The sequence below is a fragment of the Piliocolobus tephrosceles genome, chromosome 9, assembly GCF_002776525.5.
Source record: "Piliocolobus tephrosceles isolate RC106 chromosome 9, ASM277652v3, whole genome shotgun sequence".
Lineage (NCBI taxonomy): Eukaryota > Metazoa > Chordata > Mammalia > Primates > Cercopithecidae > Piliocolobus > Piliocolobus tephrosceles.
Window position 1 is genome coordinate 89,320,079 of NC_045442.1, and position 8,769 is coordinate 89,328,847.

Consider the following 8,769-nt stretch of genomic DNA (forward strand, 5'->3'; position numbering starts at 1 on the left):
ACAAAAATACTACAGTGCAAGTGGCTGTTCACAGCCTTCCCTTTCCTTTGTGTCCTGAGGAGGTACGAATGTTTGGCTGCTCCTTATGGGGCCTTTGCTGTGGGAGTGGGCAGAGATGGGAAGAGCCCAGGCTGATCCATGTTAGAACAGACATGGGAGTGCTTGTGGGAAATCCAGCAGTCCTGTTGGAGGGGATGGGAGGGGAGAGGAAGAGAAGGTTGGAAGCTTACGGGGAGAGACGGATGGGGAGAGAGGAGGAGATACTGGAGGATCTGCTTTAAGGCGCAGCTTTGGTCGTTGGTGGGAAGGATGGCATCAGGAGGTTTTGCTTTGCATCCTGAGGTGGGAGCCTTCTCTCCACAGTTCTCCCAAGAAAACCTGAAGCAAAGCTCTCCATGACTGCTCAGGGTCTTGGACCTGCATTATTTTTGCCTATGTCACTACACTGAGATGAGGTGGAGAAGGGTGGGGGTGGTTTTATCTGGGTGTTACATAAACACTGAGCAGTTGTAGCTTTATTCTTCAATGCTGGCCTTCATGGATCACTGCCTGAGATAGCAACAGAAGTGCAGCGGTGGAGAGGAGTGGGCGGAGAAGCATTTTAAAAATAATATATGTTAAGAATTTTAAAAATTGGGCAGGGTGCGGTGGCTCATGCCTGTAATCCCAGCACTTTGGTAGGCCAAGGTGGGTGGATCACTTGAGGTCAGGAGTTCAAGACCAACCTGGCCAACATGGTAAAACCCTGTCTCTACTAAAAATACAAAAATTAGCTGGATGTGGTGGTGCATACTTGTAATCCCAGCTACGTGGGAAGCTGAGACAGAAGAATCGCTTGAACCTGGGAGGCGGAGGTTGCAGTAAGCTGAGATAAGGCTATTGCGCTCCAGCCTGGGTGACAGAGTGAGACTCTATCTCAAAATACAAAAAAAAAAAAAAAAAAAGTTTAAATTGTGAAATGATTAGAGACCCACGGGAAGTTGCAAAAAAAAAAAAAAAAAAAAAAAAAAGTTCAAGGAAGTTTCACATACATTTCACCCAGTTTCCCCCAATGATAAACATCTTTTCTAACTATGGTTCAATATCAAAGCCAGGACGTTGATGTTGATATAGTCCTCGAGCTTGTTTGTACTTCATCAGTGTCACATGCATTCACTTGTGTGTGTTGTATGTATGCGTGTGAATAGTTCAATGCAATTTTATCACATGTGTAGGTTCGTGTAAGCAGCACCACAATCAAGGTACAGAACAATTATCACCACAGAAGTCCCTCATGCTAACCCTTTACCTATGTCTTCCCCCTTTCCTCTGCCCCTAAACCCTGGCAACTGCTAATCTGATTTCCATCTGTCTACTTTGTCATTTCAAAAATGTTATATAAATGAAATCACACAGTATATGGCCTTTTGAACTGGCTTTTTTTCACTGAGCATAATTTGCTTGAGATCCATCCAAGTTGTTGAATGTATCAATTGTCGGTTCCTTTTTATTGCTGAGTAGTATTCCATGGTATGGGGGTGTCAGAGTTTCTTTAACCATTCACCCACTGAAGAGCATTTGTGTTTTTCCCAGTTTTTGGCGATTGTGAATAATGCTGCTGTGGACATTTGTGACCAGGTGTTTGTGTGAATAGTTTTCATTTCTCTGTGATAAATGTGAATGTGGTTGTTGAGTTTTATGGCCAGTATGTATTTAATTTTATAAGAGACTACCTGCCAGGCGTGGTGGCTCACACCTGTAATCCCAGCACTTTGGGAGGCTGAAGTGGGAGGATCACCTGAGTTTAGGAGTTCAAGACCAGCCTGGCTAACCTGGTAAAACCCCATTTCTAGTAAAAATACAAAAAATTAGCCAAGCATCATGGCGCACACCTGTAATCCCAGCTACTTGGGAGGCTGAGGCAGGAGAATTGCTTGAACCCAGGAGGCGAAGGTAGCAGGGAGCCAAGATCTCGCCATTGCACTCCAGCCTGGGCAACAAGAGCAAAACTCCATCTTAAAAAAAAAAGAAAAAAAGAAAGAAACTATCAAGCTATTTTCCAGGGTGGCTGTACCATTTTACATTACTTTTTTTGTGAGATGGAGTCTTGCTCTGTTGCCCAGGATGGAGTGCAGTGGCCCAATCTCGGCTCACTGCAACCGCCACCTCCCAGGTTCAAGCCATTCTCCTGCCTCAGACTCCCGAGTAGCTGAGATTACAGGTGCCCGCCACCACTCCTGGTTAATTTAAAAATATTTCTAGTAGAAATAGAGTTTCACCATGTTGGCCAGGCTGGTCTCAAACTCCTGACCTCAAATAATCCGCCTGCCTCTGTCTTCCAAAAAGGTAGGATTACAGGCGTGAGCCACCATGCCTGGCCACATTCCTAACAGTAATGTGTGGTCTAGTTTTTCTGCATCCTCACTGTTATTTGGTGTTATCACTTTTTTTTTTTTTTTTTTTTTTTGAGGCAGGGTTTCGCTGTGTCACCTAGGCTGGAGTGTAGTGGCACAATCCCGGCTCAATGCAGCCTCAATCTCCTGGGCTTAAGCGATCCTCCCACCTCAGTCTCCCAAGTAGGTGGGACTACAGGTGTGAGCCATCATGCCCAGCTAATTATTAGTTTTTGTAGTGATGGGGTCTCACTCTGTTGCCCAGGCTGGTCTTTTTTTTTTTTTTTTTTTTTTTTGAGACGGAGTCTCGCTCTGTCGCCCGGGCTGGAGTGCAGTGGCCGGATCTCAGCTCACTGCAAGCTCCGCCTCCTGTGTTCACGCCATTCTCCTGCCTCAGCCTTCCGAGTAGCTGGGACTACAGGCGCCCGCCACCTCGTCCGGCTAGTTTTTTTGTATTTTTTAGTAGAGACGGGGTTTCACCGTGTTAGCCAGGATGGTCTCGATCTCCTGACCTCATGATCCGCCCATCTCGGCCTCCCAAAGTGCTGGGATTACAGGCTTGAGCCACCGCGCCCGGCCTCAGGCTGGTCTTGAACTGCTGGACTCAGGCAGTCTTTCCCCCTCAGCCTTCCAAAGTGCTGAAAGTGCAAGTGTGGGACACTACACCAAGCCACTGTTTTTGTGTTTAGTCACTCTGATAGGTATATAGTGATTGTGGGTTTATTTGAGTTTCTCTAATAGCTAATCATGTTGAGCATCATTTAACGAGCTTATTTGCCAATGTATACCCTTTTTGGTGAAATATATGTTTATGTCTTTTGCTCACATACGAATTGGATTTTTAAAAATTGGGTTGTCTGTCTTCTTATTATTGAGTTATAAGAGTTCTTTTTGTATTCCAGATTCAAGTTTTTTGTTGGACATATATTTTGCAAATGGTTTTCACATTATATAGCTCCCCTTTTCTAACAGTCTTTTGAAGAGCCAAAGTTTTAATTTTGAGAAAGTTCAATTTATTGATTTGTTGCTTTCATGGATTATGCTGTTTGTGTCTTATCTAAGTAATCTTTGCCAAAGCAAAGGTTGTTAAGATGTTCTCCCATGCCTTCTTTAAGGAATTTGTGTTCAGCTGCTGAAAGGACCTGCAGGACTCAGTTTATACTTGTGCTGTTTTATAGGCACAGTAGCAAAAGCAGAAGGCTATGCACTAAAGGGACTTTGAGAGTTAGGTATTTTTAACACTGGGACCCATAGGATGCACTTTGATTTCAGATCTTGCCCTTGAATACTGTGTATGGAAGCACCTCGGTCCCAAGAAGCCTGAAGTCTGCTCATGGTGGAAGTGGAGGGTCTTAGAGTGAGCTGATCACATAGATATGTTCCGACTTTGTGACCAGCTTTAGCTTTCAAAATTTTCCAGACCCCTCTAAAACCAGGTACGAATAGTAAGTTCAATTGTTATTGAACAATGCTGTCAGGCTGGTAGTCCTGCCCTGAAACAACTCACAGACTCATAGTTATAGAACATCTTTATCTTTAGTTAATCCATTGCACAGCATTGGCCAAGGGTCAATACCTTGTAATAAGCCTGTGTGTATTGGTCAGGGTTCTACAGAGAGACAGATCAATAGGAGCTATCGATAGATATAGGCATATGAGAGGGGGTTTATTAGGGGAATTAGTTCACTTGATTACAGAGGTTGAAAAGTCCCACGACAGGCTGTCTACAAGCTGGAGACTCTGAGATGCTGGTAGCATGGCCCAGTCCAAGTCCAAAGGCCTTAGAACCAGGGAAGCCAATTATGTAAGTCTCTGTCTGAGGCTGAAGTCCTGAGAACCTGGGGGCAGGAAGAGAAGAGTGTCCCAGTTCCAGGAGAGAGAGGGTAAATCCTTTCCCTTCTTTTTTTGTTCTCTCTGGACCCCCAGCCAGTTGAATGGTGCCTGCCCACATTGAGGACAGATCTTCCTGACTCAGTGCAGCAACTCACACATCAGTCTCCTTGAAACACCCTCACAGACACACCCAGAAGTACTGTTTTGTCAGTTCTGTAGGTATTTCTTAATCCAGTCATGTCAACACCTAAAATTAACCGTCACAACGTGGTTAATCCAGATCAGCTGAGATTAACCCATGCCATGTAAGTCTCATAGTTTTAGCTAACACTAAAACTATGGTTTAGGGGTATGATCCATTTTGAGTTAATTTAATTTTTTTTTAAGAGATAGTGTCTTTCTCCAATCCAGGCTGGAGTGCAGTGGCATGATCATAGCTCACTGTAACCTTCAACTCCTGGGCTCAAGGGATTTTCCTGCCTCAACCTCTCAAGTAGCTAGAACTACAGGTTTCTCAGGAGGTTGAGGTGGGAGGAGCCACCACACATGGCTAATTTTAAAACTTTTTGTAGAGATGGGATCTCACTATGTTGCCCAAGCTGGTCTCGAACTCCTGGCCTCAATAAATCCTCCTTGCTTGGCCTCTGAATGCACTTTGAGTTTATTTTTGTATACCTAATCGATTGATGTATATATTGACCTTGTATCTTCCAACCTGCTAAACACATTTGTGGAGACTTCAGGATTCCAGTGGTTTGGGACATGCTTGGACATTCCTTCCAAAGTAAAAGACAAGTGATTACATCTCATACCTCCCACCAACAAGAATAAAGCACAATGCTTATTAGGCTCCCTTGGGTTTAAAGGTAGCAAACCCCATGTGTGGGCATGCTGCTCTGGCCGCCTTATTGAGCTGTATGAAGGCTTTGGGCCCAGAGCTGGAAAGGGCTCTGTAGCAAGTTCAGGATGTGGGTCAGCAACCCTGCTCCTTGCATCATAAGATCCAGCAGACCTTATTGTATATGAGGTATCTATGGTAGAAAAAGAGGGCATTTGGAGTTTACAGCAGGTTCCCATGGGAGAATCACAATACAGACACTTAGGGTTCTGGATCCAGACCACACTATCTGTAACTGCTAATTATACATATACCACCCAAAAAACCAAACCCAACCAGAACAGCTCCCAGCATGCTACCGGGCCCTGATGGAGACAGAGCACCCAGCAAGAGACATCAAGCGACTCTGCAGCCAGAACTGCCCATCCTGAGCTGGGTTCGGCTAGAACCCAAGTTATAAAGTCAGTGGTGGGCCCAACAGCCCCATTCACAGTACGATGGTGATGGTGCATTCCATTCTGGGCCAGAGCAAGGCCACATGGCAGCCAGGAGCTGCACAAGCAGGTGGCGCAGGCCCTATGTTGTCTGTAAAGGTTGCATCGTGCCCCTGTCTCACTCAGCTCAGAACCGGGGTAGAGGTGGGAGTAAAGGGGCCAAACTTGGGCCATGGCTTGATAGGTGGGTGTAAGTCCCAAATGCTATTGTGCTATAGCCTGCCATGGGACGGCCCTGAAAACCAGTGGTGGGGGAAAGTCCTTCCAATGGGCAGAAATTCTGACAGAGAACCCATCATTCACTATGTGGAAAGAAGCAGACTGAGGTTAAACATGAAACTGATGGGCAGGGGCTGACGACTGGGCTGGTGATCAGGGGCCTAGAAGGAGAAAGACTGGGAGGTGTGGTGGGCTGAAAAATGCCCCCCTGCAAAGTGTGTCCATGTTCTCTTCCTGAAATCTGTGAATGTGACCTCATTTGGAAAAAGGGTCTTTGCACGTGTGATTCATTTAAGCATCCTCAGGTGAGGGTCATCCTGGATTATCTGGGTGGGCCCTGAATGCCATCATAAGTGTCCTTATGAGAGAGAGGTAGTGTGAGATTAGACACACACAGTTGGAAGGTCATGTGATAGTGGGAGCGGACATTGGAGTGTACAGCCACAAGCCCAGGAACACCAGCAGCCACCATAGGCAAGGTATGGGTTCTACCCTAGAGGCTCTGGAGAAAGTGCAGCTTTGCTGACACCTTCACTTCAGAGTTCTGGACTCCAGGACCTGTGATAAAAAACTAGTCTGTTCTTTTTTTTTTTTTTTTTTTTTTTTGAGACAGAGTCTTGCTGTGTCACCCAGGCTGGAGTGCAGTGGTGCGATCTCGGCTCACTGCAAGTTCCGCCTCTCGGGTTCATGCCATTCTCCTGCCTCAGCCTCCCCAGTAGCTGGGACTACAGGCGCCCGCCACCATGCCTGGCTAATTTTTTGTATTTTTAGTAGAGACAGGGTTTCGCCGTGTTAGCCAGGATGGTCTGGATCTCCTGACCTCGTGATCCGCCCACCTCGGCCTCCCAAAGCTCTGGGATTACAGACGTGAGCCACCATACCCGGCCTACTCTGTTCTTTTAAGTCACTAAGTTTGTGGTAATTTGTTACAACAGCCCAGGAAACTAATAAGAGAAGGCGAGGCAAGAGGAGGTTTTTGCAGAGGCCTGTGACAGAGCTGTGGAGTGGGCATGTGAGGGTCCATATGCAGTCTGCCTCTGTTGCAGTGCCCCGGCCTGCGACTGATCGGGTCAAGGAAGCTCCCAGCAAGGGCTTGCATTTATTCTCACGTCTCGCCTCTGCCTTGTGCAGTGTGCTGTGATCCTGCCCACCACCCATGGCTCACACTGCATGGGAACTAGCCGCCTCCTTTTTCAACCCTTGTTAAAAAAGAATTTGTCTGGGTGACATCTGTCCCCTCTCTCCTCTGATGTTTTATCTTTTCTGTCTGGTGTTGGGCCAAGTTTCTGCTGCCTACAGCTGAAACTGCTCACAATTTCTTTTTTTTTTTTTTCTTTTCCAGGAGACCAGGAAATATTTTATTGACAACCAGGGACACAGCCATAAGAGAGGGAAGCACACAGGACTGCAAACTAACACCCAATAACCAGCAAGGGCCCTCTGGGCCAGGAATACTGAATCCTGGGGTCCTCACAGTCTCCCACCAGTAGATGTACAATACTGGGCACCCAGGGGAGGGGGCAGTGGCTCTGGTGTCCCAGAGAGTGAGAGGATATATGATGCCTCATCATGAGCGACATGGTACGGAGGTAAAATGGAGGGTCCGTCACTGCCTAAGACCACCTCCTCCTCTCAGAGCCAACACCAGGTGAAGGACTGAACCACCTAAAATCTTGTAATCAGCTGCTGTCTTCTCATCATTCATGTTTGCCACTGTAGATGAGCCTCTGCTGTTGTGGGGGGATTCCCTCTTTCTCTTCCACACGCTCCTTGATCCGCTCCACCTTGTCTGTAGGTTCAATGTCAATCTCAATCTCCTTTCCGGTCAGCGTCTTCACTTTAATTAGCATCTTCTTTCCAGTTTGGGGCTGCACATGGATAAATTGCTGCTCCTACCGCTCCGGTTGCCGCTGCCACTATTGCTCACAATTTCATATCATCCCTTCTGTAAGGCAGGGCTTCTAGAACAGACGCTCCAGAAGTTCTCACTCAGGGGTCTGCTCCCACTGGCACGGAGCTTCCTGTTGTAACTGCGCCGGCATCTTCTGCCAGGCACTGTTTTCTTTGAGCCTATGGAGTTCAACTGTGTACCTGTTTGCACTCTGTTTAGCTTCCTCAGGAGGGTCTTTTAACCTCTAAATTTTTGGCCTATACAAATTTTAATAAAATCTTGCAACTGGAGCTAGGCATGGTGGCTCATACCTGTAATCCCAGCACTTTGGGAGGCCAAGGTGGGGGGATCGCTTGAACCCAGGAGCTCCAGACCAGCCTGGGCAACATAGTGAGACTCCCATCTCTTAAAAAATAAAAAATAAATAAATAAAATTAGCCAGCTGTGGTGGTGTGCGCCTGTGGTCCCAGATACTCAGGTGCTTGAGGTGGAAGGATTATTTGAGCCTGGGAGGTCGAGACTGCAGTGAGCTATGACTGCACCACTGCACTCCATCCTGGGTGACAGAATGACACTCTGTCTTTAAAAAAAAAAAAAAAAAAAAAATCTTGCCATCAGCTCATAGATAATCAGCTTTCAAGTATATTTAAAAAATCAGCCAGGCGCAGTGGCTCACACCTGTAATCCCAGCACTTTGGGAGGCTGAGGCAGATGGATCACTTGAGGCCAGGAGTTCAAGACCAACTTGGTCAAACATGGAGAAACCTTGTCTCTACTAAAAACACAAAAATTAGCTGGGTGTGATGGCAGGTGCCTGTAATCCCATCTACTTGGGAGGCTGAAGCATGAGAATCACTTGAATCTGGGAGCTGGAGGTTGCAGTGAGCCAGAATCAAGCCACTACACTCCAGCCTGGGTGATAGAGCAAGACTCTGTGTTAAAAAAAAAAAAAACCAAAAAAACAAACAAACAAAAAAACAGGCTGGGCACGGTGGTTCACACCTATAATCCCAGCACTTTGGGTGGCCAAGGCGGGCGGATCACGAGGTCAGGAGATAGAGACGATCCTGGCTTACATGGTGAAATCTCGTCTCTACTAAAAATACAAAAAATTAGCTGGGC

General features: G+C 46.6%; 1 pseudogene; it reads right to left on the reverse strand.

Annotated features, from left to right (window-relative positions):
* Positions 1-7,290: 7,290 nt before the first annotated feature.
* Positions 7,291-7,865, reverse strand: LOC111531331 (annotated as a pseudogene).
* Positions 7,866-8,769: the final 904 nt, after the last annotated feature.